The sequence below is a fragment of the Myxine glutinosa genome, chromosome 7 (genome assembly GCF_964187855.1).
Source record: "Myxine glutinosa chromosome 7, kmMyxGlut1.1, whole genome shotgun sequence".
NCBI lineage: Eukaryota > Metazoa > Chordata > Myxini > Myxiniformes > Myxinidae > Myxine > Myxine glutinosa.
Window position 1 is genome coordinate 108,355,350 of NC_136267.1, and position 25,108 is coordinate 108,380,457.

The following is a 25,108-nucleotide window of genomic DNA, read 5'->3' on the forward strand; positions in this document are numbered from 1 at the left end:
GGGCATGCCCTAGTCTATCTATAATTCCTCTAATCTCTGTGTGTATGTTTGTTTGTATGTTTGTATGTCTGTGACCGCTGTTTCTCGACAACTACCGGTCCGATATACTTGAAACTTGCCAGGTATATTGCTGGGGACCCGAGGATGTGCCTTTTCAAGGTTTTAAATTAATCGCAGAAGTAGTTACCGAGCTATGTCCAAAAAACGATTCAACCAATCAGAGAGCAGCGAGCTATCACGTGTGCCGAACGTGGCGAACAGACTCTGCCTCGGATGGCACATTTGAGAGCGTATTCATTTATTTCCCGTCGGCAAACTATGTTGCCGTTAAACTATGTTTTAAAACTAATTAAAACTAATTTGCGATCGCAGAAGTAGTTACCGAGCTATGTCCAAAAAACGATTCAACCAATCAGAGAGCAGCGAGCTATCACGTGTGCCGAACGTGGCGAACAGACTCTGCCTCGGATGGCACATTTGAGAGCGTATTCATTTATTTCCCGTCGGCAAACTATGTTGCCGTTAAACTATGTTTTAAAACTAATTAAAACTAATTTGCGATTCATCGTAACTGCGATTTGCGACCTTCCTCCGGCAGCCAATCACCCATCAGCCAAAGACCTCACTTCCCGCAGCCAATCACGGAACACGTTGTTGCGTTGTTGTTGCGTGTTTTTCCTTTTCATTTTTTTCATTGAATTGATTGATTCCTTGCGCTTAAATTGCAAACAGCCAAAATACGTTGGCGCTAATTGAATAATTGGGCATTAACACTAAATGGCGAATAATCGTAACTGCGACATGCGAACTTCCGGACAGTGAGGACTTCACTTCCCGCCTTACGAAAGTGCCGACTTCCTGTCTCGATTGTATCTTCCCACTGTCTTATTGTTATATCTATCCGTCGTGCGAAGTCCTTCCTCGGCACACCTGAGCTCCTCACCACATACAAGGCTTTCATCCGCAGCTCTATGGAATACTGTTCTCCCCTATGGGCTGGTGCTCCTGCCTCACACCTGGCTCGGCTTCACGCTGTTGAATCCAAAGCTTTCAAAATCATTGGAATCTCCCGCGATGAAGCTATCTCTGAGGGCCTTTCACTCACTCACCGCAGGCAGGTAGGTGGTCTTTCTGTCTTCTACCGACTCCTCTCCGGCCTTGCTCCCCCAGCTCTCTCTGTGCTCTGTCCCCCAAATATTCCTACAGGTCGCACAAGATCTGCCAGCAACCCTCTGATGGTTAAACTGCCGAAATCTCGGCTCTCTGCTCACCTTCACTCTTTCATTCCTCTTTTCTCCCGCCTGTGGAACAAACTCCCACACTCCCTTCAATCCCTCTCCTCCCTCCAGGTCTTTAAAACAGCTGTTCACCACCATCTCTTATCTTCCCCCATCCATAACCTTGATCTTTTCTACCCCCACTAATTCACCCCAGATCCACCTTGTTTGAAATTCCAACTTATTTCCTGGAAATCCTGGCAGTGTCCATATGTTTATACCTCTCCCACCCCCCCCCCCTTCACATGCCTCCCCCCCTTCACATGCCTCCCCCCCAAAGCCCTCTCCCTCCCACAGATCTCTCGATGTCTCCATGTCTCTCGGTCCCTGCTCTCAAATGTTGTGTTTGTGTCCTTCCCCCTCTCTCCCCATCTTGTCTACCGCTCCCGATGTTATTTGTTTTATGTGTCTGTTTGTCTTTCTGTGTGATTAATGTTCGCTCTTTCACGAGCCTCGATCTTGTATACAAAAAAAAAAAAAAAAAAAAAAAAAAAAAACCTATTCTATCTATCTATTCTATTCTATTATCTATAGTGTAGCAGCATAGCAAACCTGTTGTGCATTTTGTGATGCAAGCACCAAATTTGGCACAAATGTACATTAATATGTTGCGAACATTTTCAGATATTGGGCCACTTGAAATTCCGTAATTTTTTTTTTCAAATTTTTTCAAATTTCGTAATTTCAAATTTTTCGGGTGACACCGTCACAATTTCGGTCTTCGAGGCCGGCCGATATAGTGGGGCGGCTTAGCCCAAATATTCAAAAGAATTGTGCATTTTGTGATACAAGCACCAAATTTGGCACAAATGTACATTAATATGTTGCGAACATTGTGTGGTCAGCAATGAAGACGAGAGTCTGAATTACATGTATGCAAAAGACCTTGTGAACCAGTGAAGCAAATACACGGGTACGCATGAATTAAATCTAGGGCATGATATAATTTCCATGATGTTTACCTCTACACTCAATGGTGGAAGGAGGTAATGTTTTGATCCCAGCTTGTCTGTATGTCTGTCTGTTAGTCCACAAAATTCCAGACAAAGCTTGTAGTAGTGGTAGTTGTAGTGGTAGTGGTGATAACAGAAATTGTTATATAGAACTGAACTTATATTATTATTATATGCAGAAAATAACTTCATTTCTATATGCCCTGCAGTGGACAGGTTAATTGGTTTATGCACTGAAGGGGTCACCCTGGTGTGCACTGCTGTGTTCTGCCTCACTGAGTTGTTCAGGTATGATGTACTCAGCACAAGCTTCCGGTCGGCCCGGAGGTGGGGGTGCGGGGCCTGTCACGGAACGTCAAAACAAACGGCCTGCCGGGGCCGCCAAAAAGTCGGGCGTGAGGGGCGTGTCCACTAATGGAACGCCTCTCGCTTCCCAGATCGAGGGCCACGTGGTCAGGAGAACCTCGTCCCTTCCGGTCACACTTTGCCTATCGGCCGGCCTCGAAGACCGAAATTGTGACGGTGTTACCCGAAAAATTTGAAATTACGAAATTTGAAAAAATTTGAAAAAAAAAATTACGGAATTTCAAGTGGCCCAATATCTGAAAATGTTCGCAACATATTAATGTACATTTGTGCCAAATTTGGTGCTTGTATCACAAAATGCACAATTCTTTTGAATATTTGGGCTAAGCTGCCCCACTACTATTCTATTATCTATTATACAATGCCCCAATCGAGTCGTCGTTTACGAGAACGAAGGAACAAAGCTGCACGGCGTGCACGCGCAATGGAATCTGACGAAGAACGAGCTGCTCGCCTGACACGCGACGTTACGCGCGTGACAAGTCGTCGTGCAGCTGAAACGGATGAAGAACGGACTGCTCGCTTGGCAGACAACACTCGACGCATAACAAGTGGTCGTGCAGAAGAAACGGATGAAGAACGGACTGCTCGCGTGGCAGACAACACTCGACGCATAACAAGTCGTCGTGCAGAAGAAACGGATGAAGAACGGACTGCTCGCTTGGCAGACAACACTCGACGCATAACAAGTGGTCGTGCAGAAGAAACGGATGAAGAACGGACTGCTCGCTTGGCAGACAACACTCGACGCATAACAAGTCGTCGTGCAGAAGAAACGGATGAAGAACGGACTGCTCGCTTGGCAGACAACACTCGACGCATAACAAGTCGTCGTGCAGAAGAAACGGATGAAGAACGGACTGCTCGCGTGGCAGACAACACTCGACGCATAACAAGTCGTCGTGCAGAAGAAACGGATGAAGAACGGACTGCTCGCGTGGCAGACAACACTCGACGCATAACAAGTCGTCGTGCAGAAGAAACGGATGAAGAACGGACTGCTCGCTTGGCAGACAACACTCGACGCATAACAAGTCGTCGTGCAGAAGAAACGGATGAGGTACGGACTGCTCGCTTGGCAGACAACACTGGACGCGAGACAAGGCGTCGTGCAGAAGAAATCCCTCACCAGCGAGAAGACCGGCAAGTAAGGGATGCCCTGCGCCATCAGGATGTACACCGTGTGAGACTAGAGCAGGCTCGCCATGACAATCGCAACCTTGCTCGATACGATGATACCGATTTCTTCCGAGAGGTACTTCATGGTGAGTACAGGCACGCACTGAGCAGGACCTCAATATTTCAATGCACTAAATGCTCGCATTGTGCTGCTTTGGTGTGGAATGAGGAGAGAAGAGGATTTTGCTGCAACCACGGCAAGGTCGATCTTATGCATGATCCTACGAATCCAAAACCCGGTTCAATTCCATCACATCCTCCAGATGCTATTAAAAACCTTTTCCTTAACCAGGCCTTTGTGAAGCACGCGAAACAGTACAACAACGCGCTGGCAATGGCAAGTATCGGTGTCCGAGAGATACGTATGCCTGGCTTCAATCCTGGAGTGCGCATACAAGGTAAGGTTTACCATTACATTGGTGCTCCTCTTGCCGATCTGGGTTGTACCCCACGCTTTGCTCAGATCTACTTTCACGATCCAGCCCATGAGCTGGATTATCGTCGTGCCCACACCTCGAACAGTGGCCTGAATGAACAGTTTTTGCTAAGAGCACAACAGGCCATTCATGAGTGCAACCCATACGTCCAGCAATTCAAATCAGCCATTGAGTATGTGGTTCATAATGATAGCGCCAATGAACTGAATATTGTGTTAACAGGTCGCACGCGGCGCCGAGATCTTCATCATGGTACCGTCAACCTTCCCTCCCCAGACAGCGATGTGGCTGTCATTGCTCCAGGGGCAATGACAACTGAGCAGTTTGGAAGGCTGGCAGTCGCTGTTCACCTCAGAGGAGGAGGTTTACAGACAATAGACGCCATGCATCCAGCGTATGACCCACTATCATACATACTTCTGCTACCCTGCGGCTCTCAGGGGTACCACACTGAGTTGGCAGGGACAACGCCAACAACTTTCTACCGCTACCATCTACAAGTACGTGATCCTACTCATCACTTCAATCTACTGCTTCGTGGTGGAAGGTTGACACAGCAGTACGTATGCGACATGATGGCAAAAATTGAGTCACACCGTCTCACTTGGATTCGCTGCAACCAGAAGTCAATTAAGGCAGAAAAGTATAAGATCATCGTTGATGCGTTGAACAGTGATGCTGAGGTGCTACCTGGACGCCTCACCATTCTGCCACCGTCAATTTATGGGTCGCCACGTTGGTATGCCAAAGAGTTTCAGGATGCAATGGCTTTAGTCCGAGTCAAGGGAAAGCCAGACTTTTTCCTAACATTCACCTGCAACCCAAAGTGGCCAGAAATTAAAGAATCGGTTTTTGAGGGTCAGCCACCCAATGCAAGACCTGATATCATCGCCCGGGTGTTTCATATGAAGGTGGAAGCACTCCTCGCAGACATCCTCAAGCATGACATCTTGGGGCATGTGGACGCTTACGTGATGGTGAAGGAAACGCAAAAGCGTCACCTTCCCCATATACACATGCTCCTGACCGTGGTACCTCGCGACAAGCCCAGAACACCAGCAGATGTCGATCGCGTGGTCTCTGCTGAGATTCCTGACAGACTCACAAATCCGGAACTACACCGTATTGTGACATCACACATGATTCACGGCCCATGTGGGGAATGGAACATCTTGAGCCCTTGCATGGCAGACCGGAAGTGCACAAAGGACTATCCCAAAGCCCTACGACAAACGACAAGCTTCTCTGATGACTCCTATCCCCTGTACAGAAGACGGGCAGAAGCTGCACCTGGTGATCCCATCATGAAGACAATACGAGGCGGTGCTAACGTATTAGTTAACAATGCATGGGTTGTGCCTTACAATCCATATATTGTCCTCAGGTACGATGCTCACATCAACCTTGAGATCGTCTGTGCTGTCACCTGTGTCAAGTACCTGTACAAATACCTTGAAAAGGGCCCGGACCAGTGCCTGGTCAGACTTGAGCCTCATGAGAGGATGCGAGAGGCATTACGACATGATGAAGTGGCACGCTACGAACTAGGGCGTTACATCACCGCATCTGAGGGATACTGGCGCATATACGATTTCCCCATTCAACGCAAGTACCCACCAGTCGAGATGCTGGCACTCCATCTACAGGATGAGCAGGTGATCACGTTCAATGACGAAGGTGCCGTACAGAACGTGGCAGAGTCAGGACCCCCTGCAACAACCCTCACCGCCTTTTTCGAAGCCATGAATCTCCATCCACACATGCGTCATGTTCTATATCCAGATGTATTCCAACACTTCACCTACTTGAGGAAAAGGTTTCAATTGCGGAAGAGAAGGCTGAGTTTCCAGGATAACCGTAAGGCTGATACGGTTGGGCGGCTCCCCATTATTCCCGTCAACTCACATACTGCCGAGTTGTACTATCTCCGCATGCTACTGTACCACGTGCCTGGCCCCACATGCTTTCAGGATCTCCGTCGTGTTGGTGGTAGGGTCATGGAGACCTATCTGGCAGCCTGCATTGCATATGGCATCGTTGACAATGACCAGGAGGTGGATTCTGTTATGGAAGAGGCTGCAAATATTGCATTTGGCCCTGCAGTCCGCGAAGTATTTGCCAACATGCTCATATTCGTTCTCAGAGGCAACCACGTGCAGTTCTGGGAAAGGCACAAGTATGTGCTGTGCGAGGACTTCATGCGTGCAGCAGGTGTGAATGAACCAAATGGACGCATTGTGAGTGCAGTGCTACTAGAGCTGAGGAACAAAGTTGAGTGCCACGGCTTTTCGCTCAGTAAGACCTTTGGCCTTCCTGAGCCTGAACCAGTTCATTTCCAGTCTCGCATTCCGCGCGTCATCGAGCACGAAACAGTGCACAATATAGGAGAACTTGAGGCTCACATCGCTCAAACAGAGTGCCTTCTTAATGACGAGCAGTGCGTTGTTGTCGATACAGTGATGCGGAGTGTGGAACACGGACATGGCTGCATGCTTGCAGTTGATGCAAGTGGTGGGACTGGGAAAACATTCACATTGTCTCATATACTCAACAAAGTGCGAGCAATGGGCAAAGTGGCTCTTGCAACTGCTGCAAGTGGTATTGCAGCTACGCTGCTGCCTAAAGGGGCCACCTTCCATAGTAGGACCAAGTGTCCTCTCATTCTCACTGATGAGTCCACTTGCAACATCAGTGAAAATGACACCACTGCAGCACTCATACGCATGACTAATCTAATGGTGGTGGATGAGGTTTCAATGATGGATCGTCGCGCATTGGAGGCAGCAGATCGAACATTCCAGTGGCTTCGGGGCTCAGAGGACCCATTTGGCGGCATCGCAATGGTTTTCAGTGGTGACTGGAGGCAGATCCTTACTGTTGTGCCACACGGTAGCCGTATTGACATAGTTGGAAGGTGCTTCAAGAGCTCATACCTGTGGAGAAAAGTGCAGATACTTCGTCTCAGAGTAAACATGAGGATCATGCAGGGTGCTGGAGAACAACAGGACGAATCTGATTTTGCAAAATTCCTGCTGGATCTGGGTGAAGGGAAGATTCCTGTCAATCCAGAAGAGGGTGAATTTGCTATTGAGCTCAGGGAACCGCTCATTCTTCCAGGTGAAAAACTTCAGGATATTGTCACTTGGGTGTACGAAGACTTGCATAACAACATTAGCAACCCCAAGTGGCTATGCGAGCGTGTTATACTATGTCCGACCAATTCCGAAGTCGATCAGGTAAATGCCTACATGACGACCATATTTCCAGGGGAGGAACATGTTTGCTGTAGCGTCGATACAGCGGAATCTGAGGGTGATCATTTGTATCCGCCTGAGTTCCTGAACACCCTCTGTCCATCTGGTATGCCGCCACATCGAATCTCTCTCAAGGTGGGTATGGTAATCATGCTGCTGCGAAACTTCGACCAGCAAAGCGGGCACTGCAATGGCTCAAGGTACATCATACTTCAGATCCTTCCAAATCTGTTGGTTGCACAATCTGTGATGGGTGTCAATTCTGGACGCACATTGCTCATTCCACGCATAACCTTGAGTCCATCTGACAACATGTTCCCGTTCACTCTGCGGCGTCGGCAGTTTCCGGTACGACCCTGCTTTGCCATGACTGTGAATAAATCCCAAGGACAGTCGCTACACCATGTTGGGATCTTCTGCACACGAGACTTCTTCAGCCATGGTCAGTTCTACGTGGCGGCCAGTAGGGTTGGCAGATCCAGCAGCCTCCGCATTCTTGCCCTGGACGAGGAAACAAAGAAGAAGCGCCGTTTCCTCAGCAACGTTGTTTATGAAGAGGTGCTAACGAGATAACGGTGTGTACAATGGTACATGTAGACAATTTTTATTATTATTTATTTATTGAAGAAAAATTGTTTTGAAACGAATTCATCAAAAAAAGTGCACAACTTCTTTTGCCAGTCGTACACCATGTTAGGATCTCCTGGAGAAGTGCCGTTTCCTCAGCAATGTTGTTTATGAAGAGCTGCTAACGACATACAGGTGTGTACATGTGGACAATTCTTATTATTTATTTATTGATTGAAGAAAAATTGTTACGAAAAGATTTCATCAAAATAAGTGCACAACTTCTTTTGGCAGTCGCTACACCATGTTGGGATCTTCTGCCCAAGACACTTCTTCAGCCATTGTCAGTTCTACGTGGCGGCCTGTAGGGTTGGCAGATCCAGCAGCCTCCGCATTCTTGCCCAGGACGAGGACACAAAGAAGAAGCGCCGTTTCCTCTGCAATGCTGTTTATGAAGAGGTGCTAAGGAGATAAAGGTGTGTACAATGTACATGTAGACAATTTTTATTATTATTTATTTATTGAAGAAAAATTGTTTCGAAACGAATTCATCAAAAAAAGTGCACAACTTCTTTTGCCAGTTGTACACCATGTTAGGATCTCCTGGAGAAGTGCCGTTTCCTCAGCAATGTTGTTTATGAAGAGCTGCTAACGACATACAGGTGTGTACATGTGGACAATTCTTATTATTTATTTATTGATTGAAGAAAAATTGTTACGAAAAGATTTCATCAAAATAAGTGCACAACTTCTTTTGGCAGTCGCTACACCATGTTGGGATCTTCTGCCCAAGAGACTTCTTCAGCCATTGCCAGTTCTACGTGGCGACCTGTAGGGTTGGCAGATCCAGCAGCCTCCGCATTCTTGCCCAGGACGAGGAAACAAAGAAGAAGCGCCGTTTCCTCTGCAATGTTGTTTATGAAGTGGTGCTAACGACATAAAGGTGTGTACAATGTACATGTAGACAATTTTTATTATTCTTTGTTTGGGAGGGAGATGGGAGGGTGATGGGGCAGGGTGATGGGGCAGGGTGATGGGGCAGGGTGATGGGAGGGTGATGGCAGGGTGATGGGAGGGTGATGGCAGGGTGATGGGAGGGTGATGGCAGAGGGTGATGGCAGAGGGTGATGGCAGAGGGTGATGGCAAGGTGATGGCAGGGTGATGGCAGAGGGTGATGGCAGAGGGTGATGGCAGAGGGTGGTGGGAGGGAGATGGCAGGGTGATGGGAGGGTGATGGGAGGGTGATGGGGGGGAGATGGGGCAGGGTGATGGCAGGGTGATGGGAGGGTGATGGGACGGTGATGGCAGAGGGTGATTGCAGAGGGTGATGGCAGAGGGTGATGGCAGAGGGTGATGGCAGAGGGTGATGGCAGAGGGTGATGGCAGAGGGTGATGGCAGAGGGTGATGGCAGGGTGATGGCAGAGGGTTATGGCAGAGGGTGATGGCAGGGAGATGGCAGGGTGATGGGAGGGTGATGTGAGGGTGATGGGGGGGAGATGGGAGGGTGATGGGGCAGGGTGATGGGGCAGGGTGATGGGAGGGTGATGGCAGGGTGATGGGAGGGTGATGGGAGGGTGATGGCAGAGGGTGATGGCAGTGGGTGATGGCAGGGAATTAACATTAACGAATAAAATTTGTAATGTAATAATTTGTAATAATTTGTAGTAATATAATAATAATAACGAATTCTGCTCTGTTTCAATTCTGTTTCAATTTGGTGATATGCTTTGCAAACCTTTTTTTTTTTTAACTATTTTAAAACTAAAACAATTCGAACATGGAATACATACTGACACTGCACTTTCAGGTCTCCTACAAATCCTACCCTGTCGCCTCACCGTGGCGTAGGAGTGGCAATGGTCAATGGCATCGAATGTCATGGCTAGCAAAGACAGGGAGGTACACTTGATTTAAATTTGGAAATTTTTTTTTTTTTTTTTTTTGGCCACGGAACGGGCACCCACGTACGGGCACGTCCTAGTTCAAATAATCCCAACAAAAATAAAATATCGATGGTAAAATGGTAAAATGGTAAAACTTGGGCCGATAAAAGGGCCGATGGTAAAAACTTGGAAAGGAGGCACTTGTTTATCAAGTCAACATGAGGTGGCGAAGGATGGCAAAATTTATCAAATATCAATTTATAATAGTAAAATGAAGGGGCAGGACAAAAGAAACAGGTTCAACGATTCTAGAACTTGGAAGAGTGCGGAGAAAAGGCAATGTCGGTTGGAAAGGGATCAAATAGAAAAAGGAACTGTTTGAATGAAATGATATCATCAAGCGGGATGAGGATAGCATATATCAGCATAAAACATCGTCATCAAAAATAGCCAAGTTATTCAGAGCAAGATGGAAAAGTCCAGCCTTCTAAAGATCTATCTTGAAAAACGAGAAGTTTCAGTTTAAATTGATACAGGACACAATAAGAATGAAATTAGGCCACATTTTGGTAATACTGTACTGTATTTTTAAAATGGTTAAGTTAATTGTTCATGTTAAGCAAATATCAATGATGATGAACTTTCATGCAATTTGGTGTCTGTCTATCTGTGTGTATTTTTGACTGCGATAAATTCGGTTGTTACTTATCCATTCTCAACCAAACTTCACAGGAAGACTAAGGCCCACACAATGGAGGTTGTTGTGACCTAATTGGCCCCACTCCCCAAGGGGGTTTTCCACCTTGGACGAAACCCGTGTTAAGGTGTATATCTGTTTTTCCAAGGCGGAATCTAATCACAAAAGTAACGAGAAAGAGCAATGAGGGATTTCAAACCCTCGCCCGAACATGTTGTACACCGCTCCTTTCCTATGCCATCTCCAGGCATTGCAAATCGTCATTGCCGGGCACCAAAGGGGGCTCAGCAGTGACGCACGCTGAAAGAGAGTACTCAGTTTTCACTCTGGTTTCTTGTTTGTTTGTTTTCTTGTTTGTTTTCTTGTTTGTTTTCTTTCTTGTTTTCTTTCTTGGTTGTCCGGACGATATCTCAACAATCCTTTGAGCTAGGAAGCTGAAATTTCGGCACAAGAGTGAGCAAGTCCTTTCTCAAAAACGGTATTTTTTTTTTTTGATTAATCAATAAATTGAGGAGTTATTTAATTATTAGCGATTAATTAAGTACTTATTTAATTAATCAAATTTCCTTTCTCTTCTGACCATTAACTCAGACACCTTTTGAGTTAGGAAGCTGATATTTGGACATGCCAATGACCAGGTGATTTGGCTGCAAAGGATATTTTTGATTTATTAATTAATCAATTAATCGATTAATTATTTAATTATTCGATTAATGACCAAAAAATTTTTTTTTTTTAAGTTACAGATTCTGATGAAATAGTGGTAGTTTGTGTTCTCTGACCAAATTGATTAATAATTTAATTTTTTTATGATTATTATTTATTTATTTTCATTATTAATCATTTATTTATTTTCTTTCTCATTTGGCCAATATCTCAGGCACCTTTTGAGCTGGGAAGCTAATATTTGGACATGAATGACCAAGTAATGTGGCTATCAAGGATATTTTTGATTTATTGATTCATCATTTCATCTATTAATTATTTATTGATTAATCGATTAATTATTTATTGAGTAATCAATTAATTATTTAATTAAATTTCTAAAAGATACATCTTCGGATGAAGCACTAGTGGTTTAGTTATGCGATTAGCCAATTGATTATGAAAATATTTTGTGATAATCTTTTATTGATTTTAATTATACAATTAATCAATCAATTAGTGTACACCTCTCCCTCCCAATGCAGCCTCAATGAGCTGCACTGCGGTATTGCCGGGCGCCAGAGGCGCCCCGGCAATGCCGCGCTGCAGCATATTTAATTATTTGGCATGGGGCGGTGTACTTTGAATGTATGTGTACTTGTTGTACACCGCTCCTTTCCTATGCCATCTCCAGGCATTGCAAATCGTCATTGCCGGGCACCAAAGGGGGCTCGGCAGTGACGCACGCTGAAAGAGAGTACTCAGTTTTCACTCTGGTTTCTTTCTTTCTTGTTTGTTTTCTTTCTTGTTTTCTTTCTTTCTTGTTTGTCCGGGCGATATCTCAGCCATCCTTTGAGCTAGGAAGCTGAAATTTCGGCACAATAGTGAGCAAGTCTTTTGTCAAAAACGGTATTTTTTTTTTTTGATTAATCAATAAATTGAGGAGTTATTTAATTATTAGCGATTAATTAAGTACTTATTTAATTAATCAAATTTCCTTTCTCTTCTGACCATTAACTCAGGCACCTTTTGAGTTAGGAAGCTGACATTTGGACATGCCAATGACCAGGTGATTTGGCTGCAAAGGATATTTTTGATTTATTAATTAATCAATTAATCGATTAATTATTTAATTATTCGATTAATGACAAAAAAAAATTTTTTTTTAAAGTTACAGATTCTGATGAAATAGTGGTAGTTTATGTGTTCTCTGACCAAATTGATTAATAATTTAATTTTTTTATGATTATTATTTATTTATTTTCATTATTAATCATTTATTTATTTTCTTTCTCATTTGGCCAATATCTCAGGCACCTTTTGAGCTGGGAAGCTAATATTTGGACATGAGTGACCAAGTGATGTGGCTATCAAGGATATTTTTGATTTATTGATTAATCAATTAATCAATGTATCGATTAATTATTTAATTATTCGATGAATTACTAAAAAAAAAAAATTTCCCCCAGTTACAGATTCTGATGAAATGATGGTGGTTTATGTGTTCTGTGACCGAATTGATTGATAATTTAATTTTTTAATGATTATTATTTATTTATTTTCATTATTAATCATTTATTTATTTTCTTTCTCATTTGGCCAATATCTCAGGCACCTTTTGAGCTGGTAAGCTAATATTTGGACATCACAGTGACCAAGTGATGTGGCTATCAAGGATATTTTTGATTAATTGATTAATCATTTCATCGATTCATTATTTATTGATTAATCGATGAATTACGTATTGATTAATCAATTAATTATTTAATTTTTTATTAATGACTTATTTGATTAAATTTCTAAAAGATACATCTTCGGATGAAGCACAAGTGGTTTTGTTATGGTATTAGCCAATTGATTAAGAAAATATTTTGTGATAATCTTTTATTGATTTTAATTATACAATTAATCAATCAATTAGATGTACATCTCTCCCTCGCAATGCAGCCTCTATGAGCTGCACTGCGGTATTGCCGGGCGCCGGAGGCGCCCCGGCAATGCCGCGCTGTAGGATATTTAATTATTTGGCATGGGTGCGGTGTACTTTGAATGTATGTGTACTTGTTTTTAGTAGTTTTTAAGGCTTTGTGTTTAAATTAATATGGCGGCCGAACCATGTGACTGATGACATCATCATCATTATTATTTTTCTCCACCAATTTATCCCTAGATGACGTTCAAGAAATTTCATCTTAATTGAATGAAGTTTTGTACTTGTCGAATTATGACGTCATAATGGAGGCACCTATGCCATCATCATTAACATATGTTATTCCCCATGGAGAGTTATTTACAATGAGCCATGTCTCAATTTTTTCGGATATATAGAAGTGCAATTTTTTTCGGTCTTTTTCAAGATGGCACCCATACCATGTGACCTATGTCATCATAATTATCATTAAAAAAAATTATACAGGTGGAGTTGCACCCATGGTGAAAATTTCCTGTCAATCGGACCAACGGTTGCAGAGAAAATCATATTTATTATGTGCGTTCAGAAAGAGACAGACAGACAGACAAACAAACAAATGAAAAATCACTCAGAGCAGCACTTGGCAAAAGAGAACAAAGTAGAATGGCACTCTGTAGAGCATCCTTTTGACCTCACAAATAATTGGTGGTTAAATTCTGTGACCTGATATGCAAATCATCTACAAATTTTAAGTTCATCGGATGAAAATTGACAATTTTAGAAATCTGGCCTATGTTGACCTTTTGGCCTAGGTTGACATCAAAAAATAGTTGGTGGTTGAATGCAGTTAGCAGATATGAAAATCCGATTCAAATTTCAAGTCAATCGGATGAAAATTGAGGATTTTAGAAATTCGGAAAAAGTGGTTGACCTTTGCCCTATGTTGTCTTTTTGACCTGTTGACCTCAAACATACATATAATTTTGTCGGACCACCAACTCTACCATTTGGTGAAGTTTAGTGAAGATCGGTTTAAAATTGTGACCTGTAGGCAAGTGTAAGTGAGAGGACAGACAAACACACAAACACACAAATGAAAAAAAATCACTCATAGAGCGACACTTGGCAAAACAGAACAAAGTAGAATGGCACTCAGTAGAGCATCCTTTTGACCTCAAAAATAATTAGTGGTTGAATTCAGTGACCTGATATGCAAATCATCTTCAAAGTTTAATTTAATCTGATGAAAATTGACAATTTTAGAAATTTGACCTATGTTGACCTTTTGGCCTATGTTCCCTTCAAAAATAGTTGGTGGTTGAATTCAGTTGGCTGACATTAAAATTATATTCAAATTTCCAGTCAATCGGATGAAAATTGAGGATCTTAGAAATTTGAAAATGTTGTTGACCTTTTGACTTGTTGCTATGTTGACTCGTTGCTATGTTGATCTCAAAAATAGTTGGTGGTTGAATTCAGTTCACTGATATGAAAATCCCATTCAAATTCCAAGTCAATCGGATGAAAATTGAGGATTTTAGAAATTTGAAATTGTTGTTGACCTTTGGCCTATGTTGACCTTTTGGCCTACGCTGACCTCAAAAATAGTTGGTGGTTGAATTCAGTTTGCCGAGCTGAAAATCCGATTTAAATTTCAAGTCAATCGGATGAACATTGAGGATTTTAGAAACTTGGAAAAAGTGGTTGACCTTTGCCCAATGTTGACTTTCTGACCTTTTGACCTCAAACATAAATAGGATTTTGTCGGACCACAAACTCTACGATTTGGTGAAGTTTCGTGAAGATCGGTTTAAAATTGCGACCTGTAGGCAAGTATAAGTGAGCACACACACACACACACACACACACACACACACACACACACACACACACACACACACACACACACACACACACACACACACACACACACACACACACACACCAGAGTGATCAACATACTTGTCAAATAATTTTGTTTTTGCCAAGTAACAAACGGACTCAAATGCAATACCCTCTCAGGCGAGGGTAACAACAACACCAATGGTAATAGCAGAATATTAGTTATTACAAAACAATATTAATACTAATAATATACCTTCTCCCCATGGGCTTTTCCTCCATGGTAAAACGCCGTTTTAACATGTAAAAATAGCTTCTCTTGGCGTATCATCGGGCAAGCGTACCGAAAGTAAAAAAAAAAAAGTATTACAAACCACAACACGTACGATTACCTTTTTAAATAGTCGCTACTGCTGTTTAACACTAAACTAGAATTGAATAAACTCGACATTCTGGAGGCATATGTTTATCGGACCCGAGCCTATATCTACTGTAATCTATATACCCCAGAGAGGATAACAACATGACCCCATAGGAAATTGTAGAAACAGGAAATTGTGCGGTGCTCCCCTCCCATAGGGAGTTGGTGGACTGATATTGAAAATGTGTTATTGCTGGTTTTACAACCATGAAAGTTGAGTGCCAAATTAAGTGCTGTACGTGCATAAACATTCCCTCCTGTCACCCCGATTCAACAAGAGGCTTCCTCAAAATCAGCAGATATGATCAATGTCATGACTCATGACACTTAAAAACCACGACCCTTGCCAATATTCAAAACTTCATTTATGCAGAAGGGAGGAAAAAGCCCGTGTTAAAGTTTTGCTTGACTCCACGATTTACAACATTGATTAAGGTGATATTTTGTTGTTGAAACATAAATATCTGCAGCTTGCATTATAATGCCTTGTGGTGTCAGTGATCCAATTATTGTGTGACCATGTATTCTGGCCCGTCAGGGTTTGAGTGGGTGTTGTGACCATGTACTTCAGTCTTCAGACTAAGGTGCATGACAGTGTTGTTGGATTATGCACTTTGGCCGAGGTGTCAAGGTTCACGTCCCAAGCTGTTTAAATGTTTTGATTTATTACTTTTTTTTATAGCTTTTGTACAGGATTCAATTTACTACCCAGCTTTTGCAATCATTCCATTTCAATAGGTGAGCATTCGTTAGACTTTTAACCTCATTCTGCTGCAGAATATGTACATTCCAATATGAATCATAAGTTCATTCATTTTCGCCACAACTAGTAGAAAGAGGTTCATAAAGAATACAATTTCATAAACGGGCATACATTTGTCACATTTTTGCAATCAACTCTCCAGTAAGTTTTCAAATTAAAATCCTCATTTGCAAATAAAAGCAGATATACATATTCCGAGGAGAGTTCATTTTTAGACTCGGTCTTGGTACAGATACACTTCCCTCAAGCCAAATTTGAAAATAAAGAAAACAAGTACAGATACATTCAAAGTACACAGCCCGCATGCTAAATAAATTAATAACCTCCAGCACGGCATTGCCGGGGTGCCTTAGGCGCCTGGCGATACTGCCGTGCAGCTCATAGAGACTGCATTGGGAGGGAGAGGTGTACAATAATTGATTGATTAATTGCATAATTAAAATCAATAAACAATTATCGTAAAATATATATTTTAATCAATTGGCTAACAGCATACCGAAACCACCAGTGCTTCATCCGAAGCTGTAACTTTTTGAAAATTAATTAAATAACTCATTGATCAAAAAAATTAAATTATTAATTAATTGATTGATTGATCAATGAATCAAAAATATCCTTTATAGCCACATCACTGTCACTGTGGTGTCCAAATATCAGCTTCCTAGCTCAAAAGGTGCTTGAGATATTGCCCAAATGAGAAAGAAAATAAACATGATTAATAATAAAAATAAATAAATAATAATCATAAAATAATTAAATAATTAATCAATTAGCTAACAGAATGCATACACCACCACCGTTTCATTCAAATCTGAAACTTAAAAAAAGTCATTAATCAAATAATTAAATCATGAATCAATAAATTGATTAATCGATAAATCAAAAATAGTCTTTACAGCGAAATCGCTTGATCAATGTCTTGTCAAAATATCAGCTTCCTAGCTCAAAAGGTACCTGAGATAATGCCCAGAAGAGAAAGAAATACATAAGTACTTGATTGAACCACCTTTAGAGGCCATTTTTTCCCCGCAGAGCAGGGGTTTGGGCTTTTTCGGGCACCGTGGTCCCCTTTTTGAAGCAATGTTTTATTGCCGGATGCCCTTCCTGCCGCCAACCCTGTTAGTCGCCTCTTGCGACACACAAGGAATTACCAGTGAACTGGTACTCAATTTGCCGACCTTGGAAGGATGACAGGCTGAGTCAACCCACCTGACATTAATTCAGCGATCAACCGGGATTCAAACTCAGGATCCTAGGCTCCCAAGCCGGCACCCTAACCGCTAAGCCAACACCAGGTTCAAATAAGTACTTAATTAATCGATAATAATTAAGTAACTAATCAATTAATTGATTAATCAAAAAACAAAAAAATATCGTTTTTGCCAAAGCACTTGCTCACTATTGTGCCAACATTTCAGCTTCCTAGCTCAAAGGATGGCTGAGATATCGCCCGGACAAACAAACAAAAAACAAGCAAACAAACAAACAAGAAAACAAACAAGAAAACAAACAAGAAAACAAACAAACAAACAAGAAAACAAACAAGAAAACAAACAAGAAAACAAACAAACAAACAAGAAAACAAACAAACAAACAATAAACTGGAGTGAAAACTGAGTACTCTCTTTCAGCATGCGTCATTGCCAGGCCCCTTTCAGTGTACGGCAATAACGTCATGCAGCACCTGCAGATGGCATAGGAAAGGAGCGGTGTACAATAAAGAAACTAAATAAATGAAAATAAAGGTCTTCACAGGAGAGTATCTAACAGAGGTAGATATCTAAAATAACGAACAAGTTAATCTGTTCCAATACTTGCACTTACATAAAATGTGGAGACTGAACATATAAAGTTCTATTGTTCTACAATGGTAATCAAAATAAAGACCAATGACTGCACTGTAGACCTTGCAACAAGAAGGAAGCCGGACATTAACAATAAATACATCCACACACATACACTCATACATACAATACATACATATTGTATGTAATATATACATACATCATCATACATACATACATACATACTCATACAATACATACATCCACACACATAAACACACACACGCACACACACATACATAACACACACACACACACACACACACACACACACACACACACACACACACACACACACACACACACACACACACACACACACACATAAGCACATACACACACACACACACACGCATATACACACATGCACATACATAAGCACACACACACACACACACACACACACACACACACACACACACACACACACACACACACACACACACACACACACACACATATAATATATACGTACAGTCACGTGAAAAAGTAAGTACACCCCATGTAAAGTTTTGACTTTTTCAACATATTTCAACATACAGCTATTTGATCTTCATTTCAACAATATTGACAGATAAAGGTGATATAATATAACGAATATCATGAAACATTTACATTTTGTAGTCCATTGTATAATTTAAATAAACATAGATGCAAATTTCGCATGTGGAAAAAGTAAGTACACCCTTGGCTCTAATAGGTGGTATTGCCCCCTTTGGCAGAAACAACTTCAAGTAGGCGTTTCTTATAACTGTCTACCAGTCTCTGACATCGACTGGGAGAAATTTTTGCCCACTCCTCCATGCAGAATTCTTTCAGCTGTGCGATGTTTGAGGGGTTTCTTGCATGCACAGCTCGTTTCAAATCCCCCCACAACATCTCGATGGGATTTAGATCCGGGCTTTGACTTGGCCATTCCAGAACCCTCCATTTCTTTCTTTTCAGCCATTCCTTGGTGGATTTACTGGTATGTTTAGGGTCATTGTCATGTTGCAAGGTCCACGTGCGGTTGAGCTTCAACTTTCCGGCAGATGGCCTCACATTATCCTCAAGCACCCTCTGGTAGAATGAAGAATTCATAGTGGATTTTATGATGGTGAGCTGCCCAGGCCCTGATGCAGCAAAGCTGCCCCAAACCATAATATTTCCACGACCATGCTTTACAGTTGGTATCAGGTTCTTGTGGTCAAATGCTGTCTTTGGTTTTCGCCAAACATGTCTTCTGGTACTGCGGCCAAATAGCTCTACCTTTGACTCATCTGTCCAGAGCACATTGTTCCAGGCGTGCTGGTCTTTGCCTAGGTGTTCATTGGCAAACTTTAGTCTTGCCCTGATGTTCTTTCTGGACAACAAAGGTTTCCTCCTGGCACACCTCCAATGTAGATCAAATTTGTGCAGCCTCTTTCTAATGGTAGACTCGTGCACTTTGACATCAACAGTGGCAAGAGCTACCTGTAGGTCCTGTGATGACATTCTGGGGTTCTTAGAGACTTCTTTCAGCATCCTGCGTTCTGCTCTCGGGCTGAACTTGCTGGGGCGGCCTGGCCTGAACAAGTTGGCAGTTGTTTGGAATCTTCTCCACTTGTAGATGATCTTCCGGACAGTCGAATTATTGATTTCAAATTGTTTGGAGATCTTTTTAAATCCCTTCCCAGACTCGTTGGCATCTATAACCTTCTTTCTGAAGGCCTCAGAGAGCTCTTTTGATCTAGGCATGGTGACGCCGCACATTTCAACAACAAAGAGCAAACCAAACGAAATGTCTGAGGTTTAAATTATACAGGTTCCTCCAAGATCCTCTCTAACAATGTTCTAATGATTTGCACCTGAGCTGGTGCACCTGATTCTAATTTTAGGAATTTGAAGTCGTGATAAATGTAGGGGTGTACTTTCTTTATCCGCATGCAAAATTTGCATTTATGTTTATTTAAATTATACAATGGACTACAAAATGCAAATGTTTCATGATATTTGTTATATTATATCACCTTTATCGATCAATATTGTTGAAATGAAGATCAAATAGCTGTATGTTGAAATATGTTGAAAAAGTCAAAACTTTACATGGGGTGTACTTACTTTTTCACGTGACTGTATGTACAGACTTGGCATTTAATATGGAATATTTTTTTTGTGGGGGTGAACTTACTTTTCAAGTTGACTGAGAACCAAAAGTTCATTGGAATTATGTTGAAATTATTCTAGATTTTGTTAATGTGACCTTTAAAAGAAACAAAAACCACATTTGACATTTCAAAGCAAATAAATTGATCCTTGAAAGTGATGTAAACTGATATTGAACTCAATTCACGGACAGTACTGTGTTAAACTTCTGTACGTTTTCCAGAAGTATTTCTTTATTTTGCACATTAGCCAAATTTTTTTTAACAAAAACAAAAGTTAAATTACGACTGGGATTACGGACAGTAAAATTACAGTTCAGTACATCGTGCAACCCCCACGAGCATTCAGGAGAGCACGTACATGTTGAGGAATGGTGTTCACGAGACTTGCCAAGGTTTGGACAGGAATCGCTTGCCATGCAGTGACAATAGCCGGCTGCAATTCACGCACAGAGGTCGGCTGCTGGTCCAAGTGGTCGATTTGATGCGTTAATTCTGCCCACAAGTTCTCTTTCGGATTCATATCAGGGGACATGGCAGGCCACTCCATATGCTCTACACCACGGTCAGCAAGAAAGTGTTGGATCATGCGAGCACGATGAGGCCATGCATTGTCATCTTGGAAGACAAAGTTTCCTCGAAAGGCTGCACGAGCAAATGGAAGCAATGTTTCTTCCAGAATGGCCCTGTACTTGAACTGGTTCAGGTTTCCATTCAGAACAACCAGGTCAGTTTTGCCCCCTGCATGAAAAGCAGCCCAAACGGTCACCCCACCACCTCCAGCTTGGTCTCTTGGCACTATACAATCTTCGTTGTAGGCTTAATGCACTTGTCTGCGCACTCGGACATGGCCATCTTGACGATAGACCAGAAATCAAGACTCGTCACTGAAGATCACGTGATTCCAGTGTCCTGGCTGCCATTGACGGTGCTCTCTGGCCCACTGCAATCGGCGCTGGTGGTGTTGTCTTGTCAGGCGTGGCTTTCTCAGGGGACGCCTGGCACGATAGCCTGTTTGAACCAGTCGTTGGTTGACTAGCCTTCTGGATACAGGCACATTTGTCAGTTGCTGCCACTCAGCCCTAAGCCGATTAGCTGAATTGGTACGGCCATTGCGGACTAACCGGTGCAGCTGGCGATCATCCCTCCTTGTGGTTCTGCGGGGACGTCCTGGCCTCGATATTGGAGTCGGGACACCCCTCTGAGCATTTCGTTTCGGGATCTTTGACACCTGACCTGGAGTGATGCCATACTGCTGAGCAATAGCACGCTGTTTCATGCCGGAATTTCGTAAAGCCACCACTCTATGACTGACAGCATTGTCGAGTTGACAGACCATCTCCAGAGGAAGCGGCAATAACGTTTGTAGACGTGCAGCAGTTGTTTTCCACTACTGCAGAACGCAACAACCCTTATATACCCGATTGTGAAGCCAATCATCAAATGTACCTGTCCGTACATTTTGTCACGCCACCTGTAATATAATCCTGTTATTGACTTCTTGCTGCGACAGACAATCGGTGACATGGTTCTTTTCACAAAGAAATCACCGAAGCGTAAAAGAAACTCACAAGATTGATATACTGAGTTCAGAAAGGAAACCCAAGTCAAGAAAAAAAAAATATTCCATATTAAATGCCAAGTCTGTATAATAGAGATTGCATATTTGCTGCTATAACAGCCTCCACTCTCTGCGAAGGCTTTCCACTCGATGTTGGAACATTGCTGCGGGGATTTGCTTCCATTCAGCCACAAGAGCATTAGTGTGGCCGGGCACTGATGTTGGGCAATTAGGCCTGGCTCGCAGTCGGCATTCCAATTCATCCCAAAAGTGTTCAATGGGGTTGAGGTCAGGGTTCTGTGCAGGCCAGTCAACTTCGTCCACACCGATCTCGACAAACCATTTCTGTATGGACTTCACTTTGTGCATGGGGGTGTTGTCATGCTGAAACAGGAAAGGGCCTTCCCCAAACTGGTGTCAAAAAGTTGGAAGCACACAATCATCTAGAATGTCATTGTATGCTGTAGCGTTAAAATTTCCCTTCACTAGAACTAAAGGGCTGAGCCCGAACCATGAAAAACAGCCCCAGAATATTCGCCAAACCCAGATTCTTCCATCGGACTGCCAGATGGTGAAGCGTGTTTCATCAATCCAGAGAACGCGGTTCCACTGCTCCAGAGTCCAATGGCGGCGAGCTTTACACCACTCCAGCCGATGCTTGGCATTGCGCATGGTGATCTTAGGCTTGTGTGCAACTGCTCGGCCATGGAAACACATTTCATGAAGCTCCCAAAGAACAGTTGTTGTGCTGACGTTGCTTCCAGTGTTGCAACCGAGGACAGAAGATTTTTAAGGGTTACATGCTTCAGCACTCGGCGGTCCCGTCCTGTGAGTTTGTGTGGCCTCCCACTTCACGGCTGAGCTGTTGTTGCTCCTAGACGTTTCCACTTCACAATAACAGCACATACAGTTGACCGGGGCAGCTCTAGCAGGGCAGAAATTTGACGAACTGACTTGTTGGAAAGGTGGCATCCTATGACGGTGCTACGTTGAAAATCACTGAGGTCTTCAGTACGGCCCATTCTACTGCCAATGTTTGTCTATGGAGATTGCATTGCTTTGTGCTCGATTATATATACACTACATGACCAAACGTATGTGGACACCCCTTCTAATTAGTGGATTAGGCTGTTTCAGCCACACCCAATGCTGACAGGTGTATATAATCAAGCACACAGCCGTGCAATCTCTATTTTGGCCATGCAATCAAGCACAAAGTTTATCATCGAGGTTTTGATCCTTTCAGCCCAGAACCTCTCCAAACGGCAGATCAACAACCCTGACTGCAGGTCCACATCAGTAGATTACTCAACATCAATAGACCCACAACCTCAAAGTTGTGTCGAGACAGTAAGTCAACACAACAATGCAATATCCTTATTCAAAATCCACTTAAAACATATATCCATAGAAATACCAGAAATAAAATCTAACCATTTTTACTCTTGCCTCATGTTCATCTTTTGATCTCAAATCAAACTATCTTCAACATATAACAATAATAACAAATTTGACTTCACTGTTCCAATACTTATTGAGGGCACTATATGTATGTATGTATGTATGTATGTATGTATGTGTTATAATTATAACGAGAACGGCACTCAGTAGAGAGAATATCCTCGCTAGGCTGAACAGTTGATGTCTTGTATCCCATAGGTTTCATATCTGGATCCAGACCTGAACTCAAATCTAATCAGATTGCTCTAGTCGCCTAACCAACTCATCCATTAGTTTTGTCATGTCATCAACAACTTTTGAAATATCATTTTTGGCTCCATCACTCTATGGTGAAGAATCACTTCGAAAAATTTTAAACATTCTCTGATCGAGACCCGGATTGGGATCTTCACCAAAATCGAATTGATTCGTACTTATCACACACCCAACCTGTCCACCAAATTTTGTCCAAATTAGTCCAAATTAGTCCATGTCCAAACAGACAGGGGTGAAAACATAACCTCCATACACCTTCGGTGGTGGTGGTAAAAATATGCAGTATACAGAATACAGAAATAACAGGGCATTGAGTAATGCCACCAGGAGGTCGAGTATTGTCCATTTTAAACCAGCCAGGTTAAATGTCTTGTCCACATGTTCCTTCATGTTGAACTGGGCAAGGCTGTGCAAATGATAGGGCTAACAGATATCAAGCAACTTCTGCACTTTTGCAGAAACAAAACTATCATAAGTTGATTGATAAAGCACTTGTCGCTACACAGCAATGAACGGGTGAAGCCACTGCTCCCAGGTGGCAGTCAGGCCTTGGGTAGATGGCCCTTGGACCATCCCTCTGCCATGATTGGTTTGGACCCTGTCGGTGATTGTTCCACTGTGCCCAGGGTGGAAAGAAGACCCCTCTTGGCAAAGAGCCTTCCCCTGTAGCCAGTGATTGGTTAGCTTCAGGGGAGGGGCATTGGGGTGCAAACAAGGCAAGTTCGTGAGGAGCATGATCTTGGGGGGCATGCAAACAAGGCAAGTTGGTGAGGAGCATGATCTTGGGGGGCATGCAAACAAGGCAAGTTCGTGAGGAGCATGATCTTGGGGGGCATGCAAACAAGGCAAGTTGGTGAGGAGCATGATCTTGGGGGGCATGCAAAAAAGGCAGGTTCTTGAGGGACATGATCTTGGGGGGCATGCAAACAAGGCAGGTGCTTGAGGAGCATGATCTTGGGGGCCATGTAAACAAGGCAGGTTCTTGAGGGGCATGATCTTGGGGGGCATGCAAACAAGGCAGGTTCTTGAGGAGCATGATCTTGGGGGGCATGCAAACAAGGCAGGTTCTTGAGGAGCATGATCTTGGGAGGCATGCAAACAAGGCAGGCAGACATGATTGGTCAAGTGCAGTCAGTCATGGGAAGGGTAGTGAAAGAGTACGATTGCCCATCACTCATTTTTCTTACATGATGCTTTGCCACATGAGCGTGCTCACTTTCTCCTGCTTTCAATCTCTCAGGATTCTTCTCTCTCTTCAGGACTCTGCTGTCATTCTTTCTGGGACAGGTCCTTGCACCGACTCCAGTATACGCCAGACAGGGGCTATTCACACCATTATTATTATTACCCTCTCGCCTGCTTGGACTGGTGTGCATGGCAGTTGTTTGTGTGCTGCCATAGCGAGCGTTACTTTCTTCTTTGTTAAGTATTTGCTTAATAATTATGTTCTCCTTGAATTTGTCTATGCGAGTATGTGGCGTCTGTCTTTGTGTGTAATAAATAATTTCGAATGCTGTGTGTGTTCACAGATCCTGCCATTTTGCAGTGATGACAAATAGGCTTATCGATTGCTAACCGTAGGAGGGATTAAATTTGTGATAATTCCCAGTTTCATAACCGGCGTGTTAGGAAACGTACAGGAAACAGGCGTCATCATCTGCTCAGG

General features: G+C 42.8%; 1 protein-coding gene across 2 annotated transcripts in view; it reads right to left on the reverse strand.

Annotated features, from left to right (window-relative positions):
* Positions 1-25,108, reverse strand: part of CYTIP (cytohesin 1 interacting protein) — a 91,580-nt gene that overhangs the window by 16,709 nt on the left and 49,763 nt on the right. The gene's annotated exons all lie outside the window — the stretch shown is intronic.